The sequence below is a fragment of the Schistocerca cancellata genome, chromosome 3, assembly GCF_023864275.1.
Source record: "Schistocerca cancellata isolate TAMUIC-IGC-003103 chromosome 3, iqSchCanc2.1, whole genome shotgun sequence".
Lineage (NCBI taxonomy): Eukaryota > Metazoa > Arthropoda > Insecta > Orthoptera > Acrididae > Schistocerca > Schistocerca cancellata.
This window is the reverse complement of record NC_064628.1, coordinates 359,342,685-359,356,588: the sequence shown is the minus strand read 5'-3', so window position 1 is coordinate 359,356,588 and position 13,904 is coordinate 359,342,685. Positions and strand designations below refer to the sequence as shown.

General features: G+C 44.0%; 1 non-coding gene across 1 annotated transcript; it reads left to right on the top strand.

Annotated features, from left to right (window-relative positions):
* The first annotated feature begins 11,846 nt into the window (after window positions 1-11,846).
* Window positions 11,847-11,920, top strand: Trnat-ugu (transfer RNA threonine (anticodon UGU)). The gene has a single exon. It is a non-coding gene; the product is annotated as a tRNA-Thr (tRNA).
* The last annotated feature ends 1,984 nt before the right edge of the window (window positions 11,921-13,904 follow it).

The window sequence follows — 13,904 nt, the reverse complement described above, 5'->3', positions numbered from 1 at the left end:
TAATAACTCCCAACTGCTTCGACAAGCCTTACAACATAATAATTGGAAGTAGGGAGCAGTGGAATAAAACACCGTATGGGGGACATCGTTTGGTTCACCGATGGGTCAAAAACAGACCAAGGCTTTGGGGCACGGTTGTATGGGGTTCAGCCAAGACTGGAGAGCATCTTCTCTCTAGGCAAACTGGCCTCTGTATTCCAAGCTGAAATTACTGCACTCAGGGCATGTGTGGAGGAGAATATACGTAGGTGCTACAACGACCGTAGCATCTACGTCCATTCAGACAGCCAGGCAGCCCTGAAAACATTGGCAGCTCCTGCAACAAGATCTAAGATTGTTGCAGATTGCCACAGGGCTCTGGTGGAGCTAGGGGGAAGCAATAGGGTGAACCTAGTGTGGGTGCCTGGCCTCGCAGGGATCTGTGGCAATGAACAAGCCGATGGATTGGCTAGGATGGGGGCAACAACTCTATTTATTGGAACGGAACCTGTCGTGACAATCACCAAGGCTATGATCAAATTAGAACTACGCAACTGGCTTAGGAAACAGCACGTAGGATATTGGACCAAGGTCCATAAACAAAAACATCGTAAAGTAATGATGCCCAAGCCATGTTTTAAAAGAAGCTCTGTAATCCTGGGATTGAACAGGAAAGAGATCAAACTCATGACTGGACTGATGACCTGCCATGGGAGTTTCAAAAAACACCTACACACAATGGTCATAACGGAAGAGGTCCCTAAATGTAGGATCTGTGATGAGGGTGAAGAAACTGAATTACACCTAATCTTCGAATGCATGGCATTGGAGAGTAAAAGATACAGAATCTTCGGGACAACTAGACCTGAAGAAATTGTGTCTAACAAAAAACTGGTAGAGGGACTCCTTGCACTATTTAAAGGCACTGGTTGGCTTTACTAGATATACAGGGAGCGATACCGCACAATAAACCTAGTTTCGGTGCGGGCAGTGGCCGGTGAGACCTAAGCTGTTTTAGTTTCATGTTAAAATCAATCAATCAGTGAATCAATGTTCACCCTGTATACATTGCAAACAGTAACGGTCCTATCACCCTTACTTGGGGTACTTTGGGAATTACTTTCATATCTGTCGATTTTGTTCCGTTAAGGGCGATGTGCTGAGTTCTTGAGGAAGTCTTTAATCCAACCACAAATCTGTTCGGATACTCGGTTAGGTCGTATTTTTTTCACTGATCGGCAGTTGCGGGCCCGTGTCAAATGGCTTGACGAAGTCAACGAACACGGAATCAACCCGAACTCCGGTATCTACAGCGCTGTGGATCTCATGGACGAACAGAGCCACCCGAGTTTCGCTAAAACTCTGTTTCCGGAAACCATGTTGATTTTTATACAGGACTTTTTTCGTTCTCCAAACAGGTTAAAATATTTGAGAGTAAAACAAGTGCCATAATTCGACAGTGTTCCGACCGAGCGACGTTTATTCATTTATTTATTTATTTATTTATTATTCCGTGGGACCAAATTAAGGAGAAGTCTCCATGGTCATGGAACGAGTCAATACATGAAATTATAGCACGATAGTAGACACAGATAAAATGAAATATAAGTAACATATTCAGGAGACAATTCGTAAATTTAAATAAAGAAAATCAACAATGTAACACTGGAATTTGCTTAATTTTTCAGCTCTTCCAAGAGCTCCTCGACAGAATAGAAGGAGTGAGCCATGAGGAAACTCTTCAGTTCAGACTTAAAAGTGTTGGGGCTGCTGTTAAGATTTTTGAGTTCTTGTGGTAGCTTATTGAAAATGGATGGAGCAGAATACTGCACTCCTTCCTGCACAAGAGTCAAGGAAGTGCATTCCACATGCAGATTCGATTTCTGCCTAGTATTAACTGAGAGAAAGCTGCTAACTCTTGGGAATAAGTTAATATTGCTAACAACAAACGACATTAAAGAAAATATATACTCTGAGGGCAATGTCAGAATTCCCAGACAATTGAATAGGGGTCGACAAGAGGTTCTCGAACTTACATCACATACAGCTCGAACAGTCCGTTTTTGAGACAAAAATACCCTTTTTGAATCAGAAGAATTATCCCAGAAAATAATACCATATGACATAATAAGCGTATGAAAATATGCAAAGTTGACTACTTTTCGTGTTGAACTGTCACTTATATCAGATACTGTTCTAATGGTAAATAAAGCAGCATTTAGTTTCTGAACAAGATCCTGAACATGGGCTTTCCACAGCAGCTTACTATCTATCCGAACGCCTAGGAACTTTAACTGTTCCGTTTCGCTTATAATATGCCCATTCTGTCTGATCAAAATATCGGTTCTTGTTGAATTGTGAGTTAGAAACTGTAAAAACTGAGTCTTACTGTGATTTAGTATCAAATTATTTTCCACAGGCCACGAACTTATTTCATGAACTACATTATTTGATAGTGTTTCCATATTACACACAAGATCCTTCACTACCAAGCTGGTGTCATCAGCAAACAGAAATATTTTTGAATCACCTGTAATACTAGAAGGCATATCAGTTACATAAATAAGAAACGGCAGTGGCCCCAGCACCGACCCTTGGGGAACGCCCCACTTAACAGGAGCCCCATTGGGACTGAACATCACTACCACACTCAATATTGCGTCGCGCAGTCGTTAGCACACTGGACTCGCATTTGGGAGTACGACGGTTCAAACCCGCGTCCGCCCATCCAGATTTAGGTTTCCCGTGATTTGCCTAAATCGCTGCTGGCAAATGCCGGGATGGTCCCTTGAAAGGGTACAGTCGATTACCTTCCCCATACTGGAAAGGATCCGAGATTGCACTCCGTCTCTAATGACCTTAAACCCAATCCCCCTTCCTTCTTCTACGATGTCTCGGATACACGGCCGAGAAACAGACCAGTTTTCATGCGAAGCAGAAATGAACGCAGAGCGGCACGGGCCGGCGACCTCGCTCCGACGCGTTCCGCCTGCTGTTGGCGGGGCGCGCCTCGAGACGGAGGAGGCGGCGGCGCGCGGATATTACGCGGTGTGGCGTGCCGGCAGCAGAGGCAGAGGCGCTGCGCTCCTTATTACCGGCCCCGGGGCTCTAATTGAGCTAACGAGCGTGCCGCCGCTGCCTGCCCGTCCGCTCTCAAGTGGCGCTGCTAATAAATTTATCAGCCCGCGCGGCTTATTAACTTATTAGGGGCGATATTGCGGCGCGCGTTACGCCCCGCCTTCCGACTGCAACCACTACAACCACCACCACTTGCGCGCTCGCGGCAGTTTCCTCGGCTCATGGCGTGTACGTGCGAAACTTGCGTGCTGTCCAACTGTCGCAACGTTGTAAAACTCAATCCTACTACACTGAAGTGCCAAAGAAACTGGTATAGGCATGTGTATTCAAATGCAGAGACATGTAAACGGACGGAATACGGCGGTGCGGTCGGTAACGCCTATGTAAGACAACAAATACCTGGCGCAGTTGTTAGATTGCTTACTGCTGCTACACTGGCAGTTTATCAACATTTAAGTGGGTTCTAACGTGGTGATATAGCCGGCGCACGAACGATGGGACACAGCATCCCAGGAGGCAGCGATGAAGAGAGGATTTTCCCGCACGACCATTTCACGAGTGTACCGTGAATATCAGGAATCCGGTAAAACATCAAATCCCCGACATCGCTGCTGCCGGATAATGATCCTGCAGGAACGGGGCCCAACGATGATGGACAGAATCGTTCAACGTTACAGAAGTGCAAGCCTTACGCAAATTGCTGCAGATTTCAACGATGGGCCATCAGCAAGTGTCAGCGTGGGAGCCATTCAACGAAACATCATCGATATGAAACTTCCTGGCAGATTAAAACTGCGTGTCGGACCGAGACTCGAACACGGGACCTCTGCCTTTCGAGGGCAAGTGCTCAAGTGGTAGAGCACTTGCCCGCGAAAGGCAAAGGTTCCGAGTTCGAGTCTCGGTCCGGCACGCATTTTTACTCTTCCAGGAAGTTTCATATCGGCGCACATTCCTCTGAAGAGTGAAAATTTCATTCTGGAATCATCGATATGGGCTTTCGGAGCTGAAGATCCACTCGTGTACCCTTGATGGCTGCACGACACAAAGCTTTCCGCCTCGTCTGGGCCCCTTCAGCACCGACATTGGAGTGTTGATGACTGGAAACATGTTGCCTGGACGGACGAGTCTCGTTTCAGATTATATTGAGCGGATGGACTGTGCGGGTATGGAGACAACATCATGAATCCATTGACCCTGCATGTCAGGAGGAGACTGTTGAAGCTGGTGGAGGCTTTGTAACGGTTTGGGCCGTGTGCAGCTGGAGTCATATGGGGCCCCTGATACGTCTAGATACGACTCTGACGGGTGATACGTAATAAGAATCCTGTCTGATCACCTGCATACATTCATATCCATTGTGCATTCCGACGGACTTGAGCAATTTCAGAAGGGCAATGCGATACCCCACACCTCCAGAATTGCTACAGAGTGGTTTCAGGGACACTCTTCTGAGTTTAAACTCTTCCGCTGGCTGTCAAACTCCCCAGACATGAGCATTATTTAGCATAACTGGGATCCCTCGCAACGTGCTGTTCAGAAGAGATCTCCGCCCCCTCGTACTCGGATGTATGGAGAGCCCTGCAGGATTAATGGTGTCAGTTCCCTCAATCACTATTTTAGACATTAGCAGAGTCCGTGGCACGTCGTGTTGTGGCTCATCTGCGTGTTCGCGGGGGCCCTACACGATATTAGGCAGGTGTACCAGTTACTTTGGCTCTTTAGTTTATTTCTTGTACGACGCAGCGAAGAATTCGTGCACGATTTTCTAGTTAAGGCACAGTATCTGAACAAAAGTATTCGATCACCTTAATGTAGCGTGAAATCGACCACCAGAACCTCAAGGGAGGCGCACAGGCGAATGGAGAACGAGACGGGTAATATTGTGTTGTCAGTAAGAGAAAAATTTTCTCCCCGTCTGCCCGATGACAACTCATCTCAACATCACCTGAGGCCTACCGTACCGCGAGAATAACAACAGGCCGGCCGGGGTGGCCGAGCGGTTCTAGGCGCTACAGTCTGGAACCGCGCGATCGCTACGTTCGCAGGTCCGAATCCTGCCTCGGGCATGGATGTGTGTCATGTCCTTAGGTTGGTTGGGTTTAAATAGTTGTAAGTTATAGGGGACTGATGACCTCAGAAGTTAAGACCCATAGTGCTCAGAGCCAATAACAACAGCTTCAGGACAAAGCACCTCCACATCATCTGCGGCCAGTCTAGCACGTCAGATAATTATCACACCACATCAAGAGTTTCGGCAGGAAGAACATTTTAATGTTTGACCTGTACCCATGCCGAGCGGCAAATGAGCGACAAGCGACAAAGTGCTTTGTCAGTACAGAAGCAGAAACAGCAAATTTGGTCGGTCTGAAGAGCTCAGTGTCTTTGAACTTTGGCTATAGTCTTCGGATGTTACCAGAGTAACAAATACATCAGGGGCATATCATCACTTCTAAGCCTGTCCAAATTGACTGTTCACCATGCCATTATGAAGAGGGAACGCGAAGTAACACTCACATCTAAACCCAGATCAGGAAGGCCTTATGTACTGACGGACAGCACTGTGGAGGGTGGTCATAAAAAATCGACCAAAGACTCGAATACTGAGGGTTCCGTGCAAACTTACTTGCGTGTATACATTGTTCATCCACTCCTGGAATCGAGAATCTCAACGATTTTTGACTGTTTTCGACAAAGATACTGGAAAGATACCGGTCCCGAGATAGAATTTATCCGTGACAAAATCTAAAGTAAAAGAACGAATCATTTGATGCATTATATATGGGGATTCACGAAGGACGAAATCAGACTTTTTGACCTTTCCGAGTATATAAATATATAAGAAAAAAATACTGAAGCTCACAGATGAGATAGTTAACGGACAGAAAAAAATAGATATTAGATCAGTGTTATGGGAGGTGAAAGAGGAGAGCTGAAAAAGTCTGTTTGACGTTACGGAAACTGAAAGATCGCTTCCAACAGTGTTGCTAGGAGTAAAGCGGATAAACACACAAACACAGATCAAATGACTTGTCGGAGAAGACAAAAGAGACGTGGTAACACTATACGTTGTTGTGTATAGTTCTTGTTAACAGCAGAGAAAAAGCAAAGGGAATCAGTGTATACAGAGAGAGAACTTTCGCAAAACAGACACTACTTTCAGCAACGGGGCGAGAGTAGGATGCCCTGCGATTTCTACTATGGATAAGACGACATAAACCTTTAACCCCACGTAGTGAAGCACGCTAAAAATACATTCACTGTTAATGATAAAGAATTCATTCGGCTTCTAGGATTGAAGTGTATATTGTTTCCGCACAGCCGATATGCACTGGCGACAAATATGCAGGCAGAACAGGAACGGAGAGCGACAAAAGTAGTTTCCATTATTCTGTGGAATGCAGCACATAGCACATACTTTCACCTACATCTTCATCTACATGGTTACTCTGAATTCACTTTTAAGTGCCTGGCAGAGGGTTCATCGAACCATTTTCATACTACTTCTCTACCATTCCACTCTCGAATGGCGCTTGGGAAAAAGGAACACCTTAATTATTTGCCTTCGAGCTCTGATTTCTCTTATTCTGTTATGATGATCGTTTCCCCATACGTAGGTGGGTGTCAACAAAATATTTTCGCATTCGAAAGAGAAAGTTGGCGATTGAAATTTCTTAAATAGATCTCGCCTCAAAGAAAACTGCCTTTGTTTCAGTGACTGCCACCCCAACTCGCGTATCTTATCAGTGACTCTCTCACCCGTATTAAGCGACAACACGAAACGAGCTGCCCTTCTTTTGCACTTTTTCGATGTCCTCAGTCAGTCCTATCTGGTAAGAATCCCACAGCGCGCAGCAATATTCTAGCAGAGGACGGACAAGTGTAATGTAGGCTCTCCCTTTAGTGGGTTTGTCGCATCTTCTAAGTGTTCTGCCAACAAAGCGCGGTCTCTCTTTCGCCTTCCCCACAATATTATCTATATGGTCTTTCCAGTTTAAGTTTATCGTAATTGCAATTCCTAGGTATTTAGTCCTTAGATTTGTGCGATTTATCGTATACCCAAAATTTATCGGATTTCTTTTAGTACCCATGTGGATGACCTCGCACTTTTCTTTGTTTAGTGCCAATTGCCACTTTTCGCACCATACAGAAATTCTCTCTAGAACATTTTGTAATTGGAATTGATCGTCTGATGATTTTACTAGACGGTAAATTACAGCGTCATCTGTAAACAATCTAACGGGGCTGCTCAGATTATCACCAAGATCATTTATGTAAATCAGAAACAGCAGAGGACCTATGACACTACCTTGCGGAACGCCAGATCACACTTCTGCTCTATTCGATGATTTACTGTCAATCACTACGAACTGTTACCTCTCTGAGAGTAAATCACCAATCTAGTCACACAACCGAGACGATACTCCATATGCACGCAATTTGATTAATAGTCACTTGTGAGGAACGGTATCATAAGCCTGTAGAGCAGTAAATCTCTATGTTCAAACAGTAAGGTTTGTCTTGGATCGCACGAGCTTTGACTGGAGCCAGACAATAGGAATGGGAAGTAATAGAATTCGTTTTGGGAGGCATCACGCCTGCTAAAAAAGACACTCTGCTCTTCTTCATTTTGCCATGATGAACGGACGCGCTGATTCGCTTCGCAGTACAGACGCTTTGCTTATGGCAATCCAATGTGTACATTCATACGACTTTGTTCTGGATGGGGATGGTTTTCAGACCAGGGAGAATAAGATTTCTATCCGTGATACATATTCCAGTCCAATTTAACATGGAGAAATTTAGATCTTTGTTTGCACGTTCAGGTTTTGAAGAACACGTCGGATCAATATCAATTTTTTATTCAGTCATATAAAGGTTCAAGTGAATTATACGTTCCATACCTCCACATGTGTTCACTCAAGAACCACGTTCTGGAAACGTACCCAATTCATTTTACACACATCAAAAAAAGTTTTGCGTCGCCTCGGTTCCGAGAGTTCCGGAACCTGTACAGAAAATTGGAATAGAGATCAATATAAACATCATTTCTGCCCTTTTTATTGCTCATGAAAAACACATATTGCACGCTGTACCACCATACAGCGAGACCTTCAGAGGTTGTGATCCAGATTGCTGTACACAACGGTACCTCTAATACCCAGTAGCACGTCCTCTTGCTTTGGTGCATGCTTGTATTTGTCGTGGCATCCTATCCACAAGTTCATCAAGGCATAATTTCTGCTATCACATTAGCTCAAGGTTCTCAGATTATTAGGTGATGTAGGACATAGATGACAAAAACATTTGCATTGTACAGACTGTATATACGAGTCGCAATTTACTGACATACACAGTTAGTCGATGCATGATGCCTACAGTGAAGATTTTAATTCCTGTATTCTCTTTGTTAATTCCTTTTTTTATTCCGTTGTACTTTGCGAAAGTCCTAGTCACTTCGAAACTTGAATATTTTTAGTCGGACTGACTTTACGTACGTCAGAATTATGATGTAAAGGGATAACATTTTTGGGAGTAAAACCAGAGTGATATTCTCTTATTAACTCCCAGGTTACAGTAAAAATAAGTATTTATACAGAAATAAATATTTACTACAACACTTTTACAAATCGGATTAGAAAGTATAAAATAGTTTCTGCTAGACCTTACAGATTTTTAACCCCAAAAAGATAGTCCTGAAAATTTGTGCTTGTGAAAAAAGACAAAAAGATGATTTTTGCAGACGATATGGTAATATGGGGTGATAAAGAGGTAGATGTACAGTTACAGCTTGATGCGTGGAAGGAAATAATGAAAAGGTATGGATTAAAAATAAATAAAGATAAGAGTGAAGTAATGGTATTTGGAAGGGAGAAAGGAATCAACGGAAATATTACCTTGAATGGAGAACCCCTCAAAGTGGTAGAAAGTTTCACTTATTTAGGGAGTGAAATATCTAGGGGTGGAAGAATAGCTAACGAAATTAATAGGAGGTTACAGAAGGGAGGCAATTTCTACCAAACAATAAAACATCTGATTTGGAACAATGAAGTTTCAGAAAGAGCAAAACTCATTATGTACAAGAATTATTACATCCCTATTGTCACCTATGGTGGAGAAACATGGACAATGACAGAAAGGGACTGGAGCAGACTGCAAGCAAGGGAAATGAAATTTCTCAGAGCAGTTAAGGGAAAAACAAGAATGGACAGAGTAAGGAATGTAGAGATTAGAAAGGACCTCAAACAAAAAAGTATGAGAGAAGAAATTGAAAGAAAGAGATTAAGATGGTATGGGCATGTTAAGAGGATGCATGGGCAGAGACGCCCCAAAATTATGGAAGAACTAAAGATGGATGGGAAAAGACATAGAGGGCGCCCAAGAACTCGGTGGAAAATGGGAGTGAGAATATCTGTTGAAAGGAGAGGTGTGACCTGGCAGCAAGTGGAGGAAGAAAAGTGGTGGGAGGACCGAGCCAAATGGAGAGGACTCGTCAGCACCCAGACCCGGCAGTAGCTGGAGCGGGATTCGGATATAGATAGATAGAATTTTTAATAGCTATGACAATATTTATAAGACTTATAAAGAAAAATGTGGGCCACATGTAATTTATAATAGATGCTTATTCAGTTCTTCTAACTATTATCTACTGCATGAACCCGACGTTTTTCGTTGTAACTCTTACAAATATTGTCATAACTTTTTAATATCCTCAAACAGAAACGTTGAGTACTATCTATACGGGGTTAGGAACATTTATTGGATAGGAAATACTATTTTGTACTTTTTAATCTGATTTAAAAATGTGTGAAATTAATAATTTGATTTTAAATAATTATTATTGAGTGTGAAATTTCTCAATGCATTTTAAACATTTTGATTAGATTATATTTTTTATTTAAATAATTATTTATATATGTTACCTTTTTAGTTGCTACTTTGCTGATGTATGCTTATCTCTGTAATAGGACTTGCAAGATGTTTCCAAAGACGTATAAGTAAGATTAAAAAGGGCGCTGCAGCAGAGATGCTGTTAGATGAGAGGTGTGTGACTGACTCTTTTTTGAGTTCCTTTAATTATGCAACACAATCAACAATTAACAACTTCTACAGCAGTTGTATTCAAGACGACCATCTCTGCAAAAGGGAGAAGTGAAGTTTCTCACTGAGAAGAAAATAACACTAAGAAATTTTGCTATTAAATTTTCTAGAAAGTTTATTTCAGATACGTTTGATGGTGTCTGTTCGGCAGCAGGCTATAAAAGCATTTCATTAACGTCCATTTATGACTTCACAGTTAAAAGTCATAAAACACTACCAATTAAAAAATTCCCAATCATTATCCAACGAGTAGTAAAAATAGAATAGAAATATCACATATATTGCAGACCATTTCCTCCTCACCCTCTCTCTGCTCGGCTGTGCCCACACACTCACATTTTGCCTGCAAAACGTTCTCATACTACCCACATAGCATGCCAGTCATGCAGGGCACCCAAAACGTCAGGAGTTACCCCAAACATTTTCACTTAGTTCCCCCCCACCCAACAAATGAGGCTGACAGGAAAGAGCGTTAGTACTGCACTGTAATTTAGTTATGAAATATGCTTAAAATTTCAAGTCTCTAGCTCTTCGGGTGTTTAGTTCAAAATCAGTTGTCGAATTTCTACTTAAAAGACAGACAACAAAACGACCTAATAAAGAACGTGTTATTAAGGAGGGCAGGCTTTCAAGATGAACAAAAATTGTTCTCGTTTCTGTAGGTTCCCATCGCGTTCACGTTTTCTTGTGCCTTGCAGTTCCTCCGCCAGTCTATTTCTTGTTACAGGGTGACAATTACCGAACTGTATGAAAAAACGTAAATTTGTTACAAACTACGGCGTGCACACACACTGTTCAACATGTAAACGTCACTACAGATATTCGGATTTAGGTTATGACATGTTCGATATGCCTGCCATTCTTGGCACTGATGTGGCGCAGACGAACAGCAAAATTCTGCATGAACACTGAAGTGTCAAAACATCGATGATGTCGATGATCTCCTGAATGGCTGTTTTCAGCTCAGCAATCGTATTGGGATTATTGCTGTACACCTTCTCTTTAATATAGCCGCACAAAAAGAAGACGTAGGTTCAGGTCCGGAGAATATGGCGACCAATCGAGGCCCATGCCAGTGGCCTCTGGCTACCCTACAGCCAGAATGCGGTCCCCAAAGTGCTCCTCCAGGACATCAAGCACTCTTCTGCTTCGACGGAGTCCATCTCAGTCTTGCTTGAACCAAATATTGTGGAAATCAAGGTCGAGGTGGATATTGGGGATGTAATAATCTTCCAAAACCTTCACAACCGTTTGGCAGCCACTGTGCCGTCAAGGAATGTCGCAACGATTATTCCTTGAGTGTACACTGCACAGCACAGTCACTTGTTGAGGGTGAAGAGACTTATCGATCGCGAAATGCGGATTCTCAGTCCCTCAAATGGCCAGTTTCGCTTCCTGACGAACCAGTCCAGATGAATATATGAAGTTGGTATCTGTTCTTTCGGACATGTCCGAAAGAAAAATACCATCTTTATGTAGTTAAGGCTAACCGGCCATTGACCTCCTTCTTCTGTGCTCGATGCACACGCATTGCCCGAACTCTTACGGGACTCGGGAAGATTGTCTGCCGCGAGTAGTAAGTGTAATGGGCAAGGGCACTACGAATGTAGTGTGTGGACATTATGTTGGGAATGTGGGTCTCGCGGGGAGCGTGCAAGGGATAAGTCCCTGCAGTCGCACTATCCTCTGTTCCCTCGGTGGCTCAGATGGACAGAGCGTCTGCCATGTAAGCAGGAGATTCCGGGTTCGAGTCCCGGTCGGGGCACACATTTTCAACTGTCCCCGTTAATGAGTATCAACGCCTGTCGACAGCTTAGGGTCTTGATTTAATTATCATTTCAATCCAAATGAAAGTGGGCTTCATCGCTAAACCAAACCGTATTAACACTAAAGTGCCGTTCGTCAATTATGTGGACAATATTGTTCGCGAAATACAGCCGCTGTTCCATGACCCAGGGCTTAATGGTTCATGGGTTTGAATTTTGTTTGGGGAGATATTTAGGTCTTCAATATAGCGCGTCTCCTGGTTGATTCCCACCTGTTGTGCACCTCGTCTGATCGATTTCCTGGGGCTAGTTTGAAACAGCGCGTGTCTTCTCGATGTTTTCAGTTGTTTTCGACGACCGACATTGCCAACACTGTCATAACGAACATCACCCGTTCTCTCAAACATGCGAATAAAATTCTTCACTGTGAGCGTAATTGGAGCGGTTGTCTTCAGCTTTAACTCTGTCACAGACTTCCTCCTTCCGCAGTTGGGCTGTTACTGTTCGCATAGTGGGTCTTCAAGAGCGCTATACGCTCACGCACTCTGTACCACGACACTTTCACGTGCAAACAGAGACCAGTAAAGTTTCTGTTGCATATGCTGAAAAGTGACTGAACGAGACTGTTGGTACCCAGTCTTGATCGGTCACAGGCGCTGCGACGCGACAGCTCATCCGGCGAGATGCAGCGCAGAGATTGGTCTCAAAGTGTGTGAACGGCAGAGGAGAGGTGAGAACGCGCTGGAGGCGGCAGATGGCGTGCGTGGTTGTACCTGGTCCGTTTCCGGGGCTATTTGCGGGCGGCTAAGTTTAGCGGCACCTGTGGCCGCTGCCGCTGCCTGCCCACCATTGAGTCGGCCATTCAGGGCTGCTGTGGGGCGCACGGCCTGTGGGCAGCTGCGAGCGGCGCCCATTCATCCTCTCACGCGGAGACGCACGCTTCCGCCGCGCCGCTTTCGGCCATTAACCTCTTAGCCGGCGCTGATTGTGCGCACGCTCCCACCTGTGTGCCGGCAGCCATCGACTCAGTCATTAGCGACGCTCCATTCTCCGACGCAGGCGCGGATGTAGCAGGGGGACGGAGTGGAGCCTTCATAACACCCCCGCCCCCCCCCCACCTTCCCACCACAAAAAATTAAAGCTTTTATATTTTTACACTGATGACACTGCTCCCCTGAGTGAAAGTGAAGAAAAATCACATGAAATGCTGAATGGAACGAACAGTACGAGTACGGAAGATGGACTTAGAGTAAATCGAAGAAAGAGGGAACTAATGAGAAGTAGTAGAAATGAGAACAGCGAGAAACTTAACATCAGGACTGATGGTCAGGAAGTAGATGAAGTTAAGGAATCCTGCTACCTAGCCAGTAAAATAACCAAAAACCGACGGAGCAAGGAGGTCATCAAAAGCAGACTAGCAGTGGCAAAAAGGGCATTCCTGGCCGAGCGAAGTCTGCCAGTATCAAACATAGGCCTTAATTTGAGGAAGAACTTTCTGAGAATGTACGATGGAGCACAGCAGTGTACAATTGTGAAACATGTACTGTGGGAAAACCGGAACAGAACCGAATCGAAGCATTTGAGACGTGGTGCTACAAACGAATGTTAAAAATTAGGTGGACTGGTGTACGACGTGTATATTTCTATTGTCAGACCACAATTTATGAAAGATGTTTATATTTTATTAATAGGATTACGTAGGAATAATTAATATTTGTCATGTTGGAAATAATTGTAGTAGCAGGGAATGTCTGCACCAAAGTATTGTTGGCAGGAGAGACCGCACATTGATATAATTTTAAAAAGGTCGGGAGAGACCGCGTATGGATACATTTTACGAAAAGAGCGGGAGAGAACGCGCATTGATATATTTTGTAATGGTAGCAGGGACTGTCTGCACCAGAAAGCATTGTTGGTGGGAGAGACCGCACTTTAGCGTTCGTAGGAAGTCAGTAGTACGCGAGAAGTGAAGCGAGTCGGTAG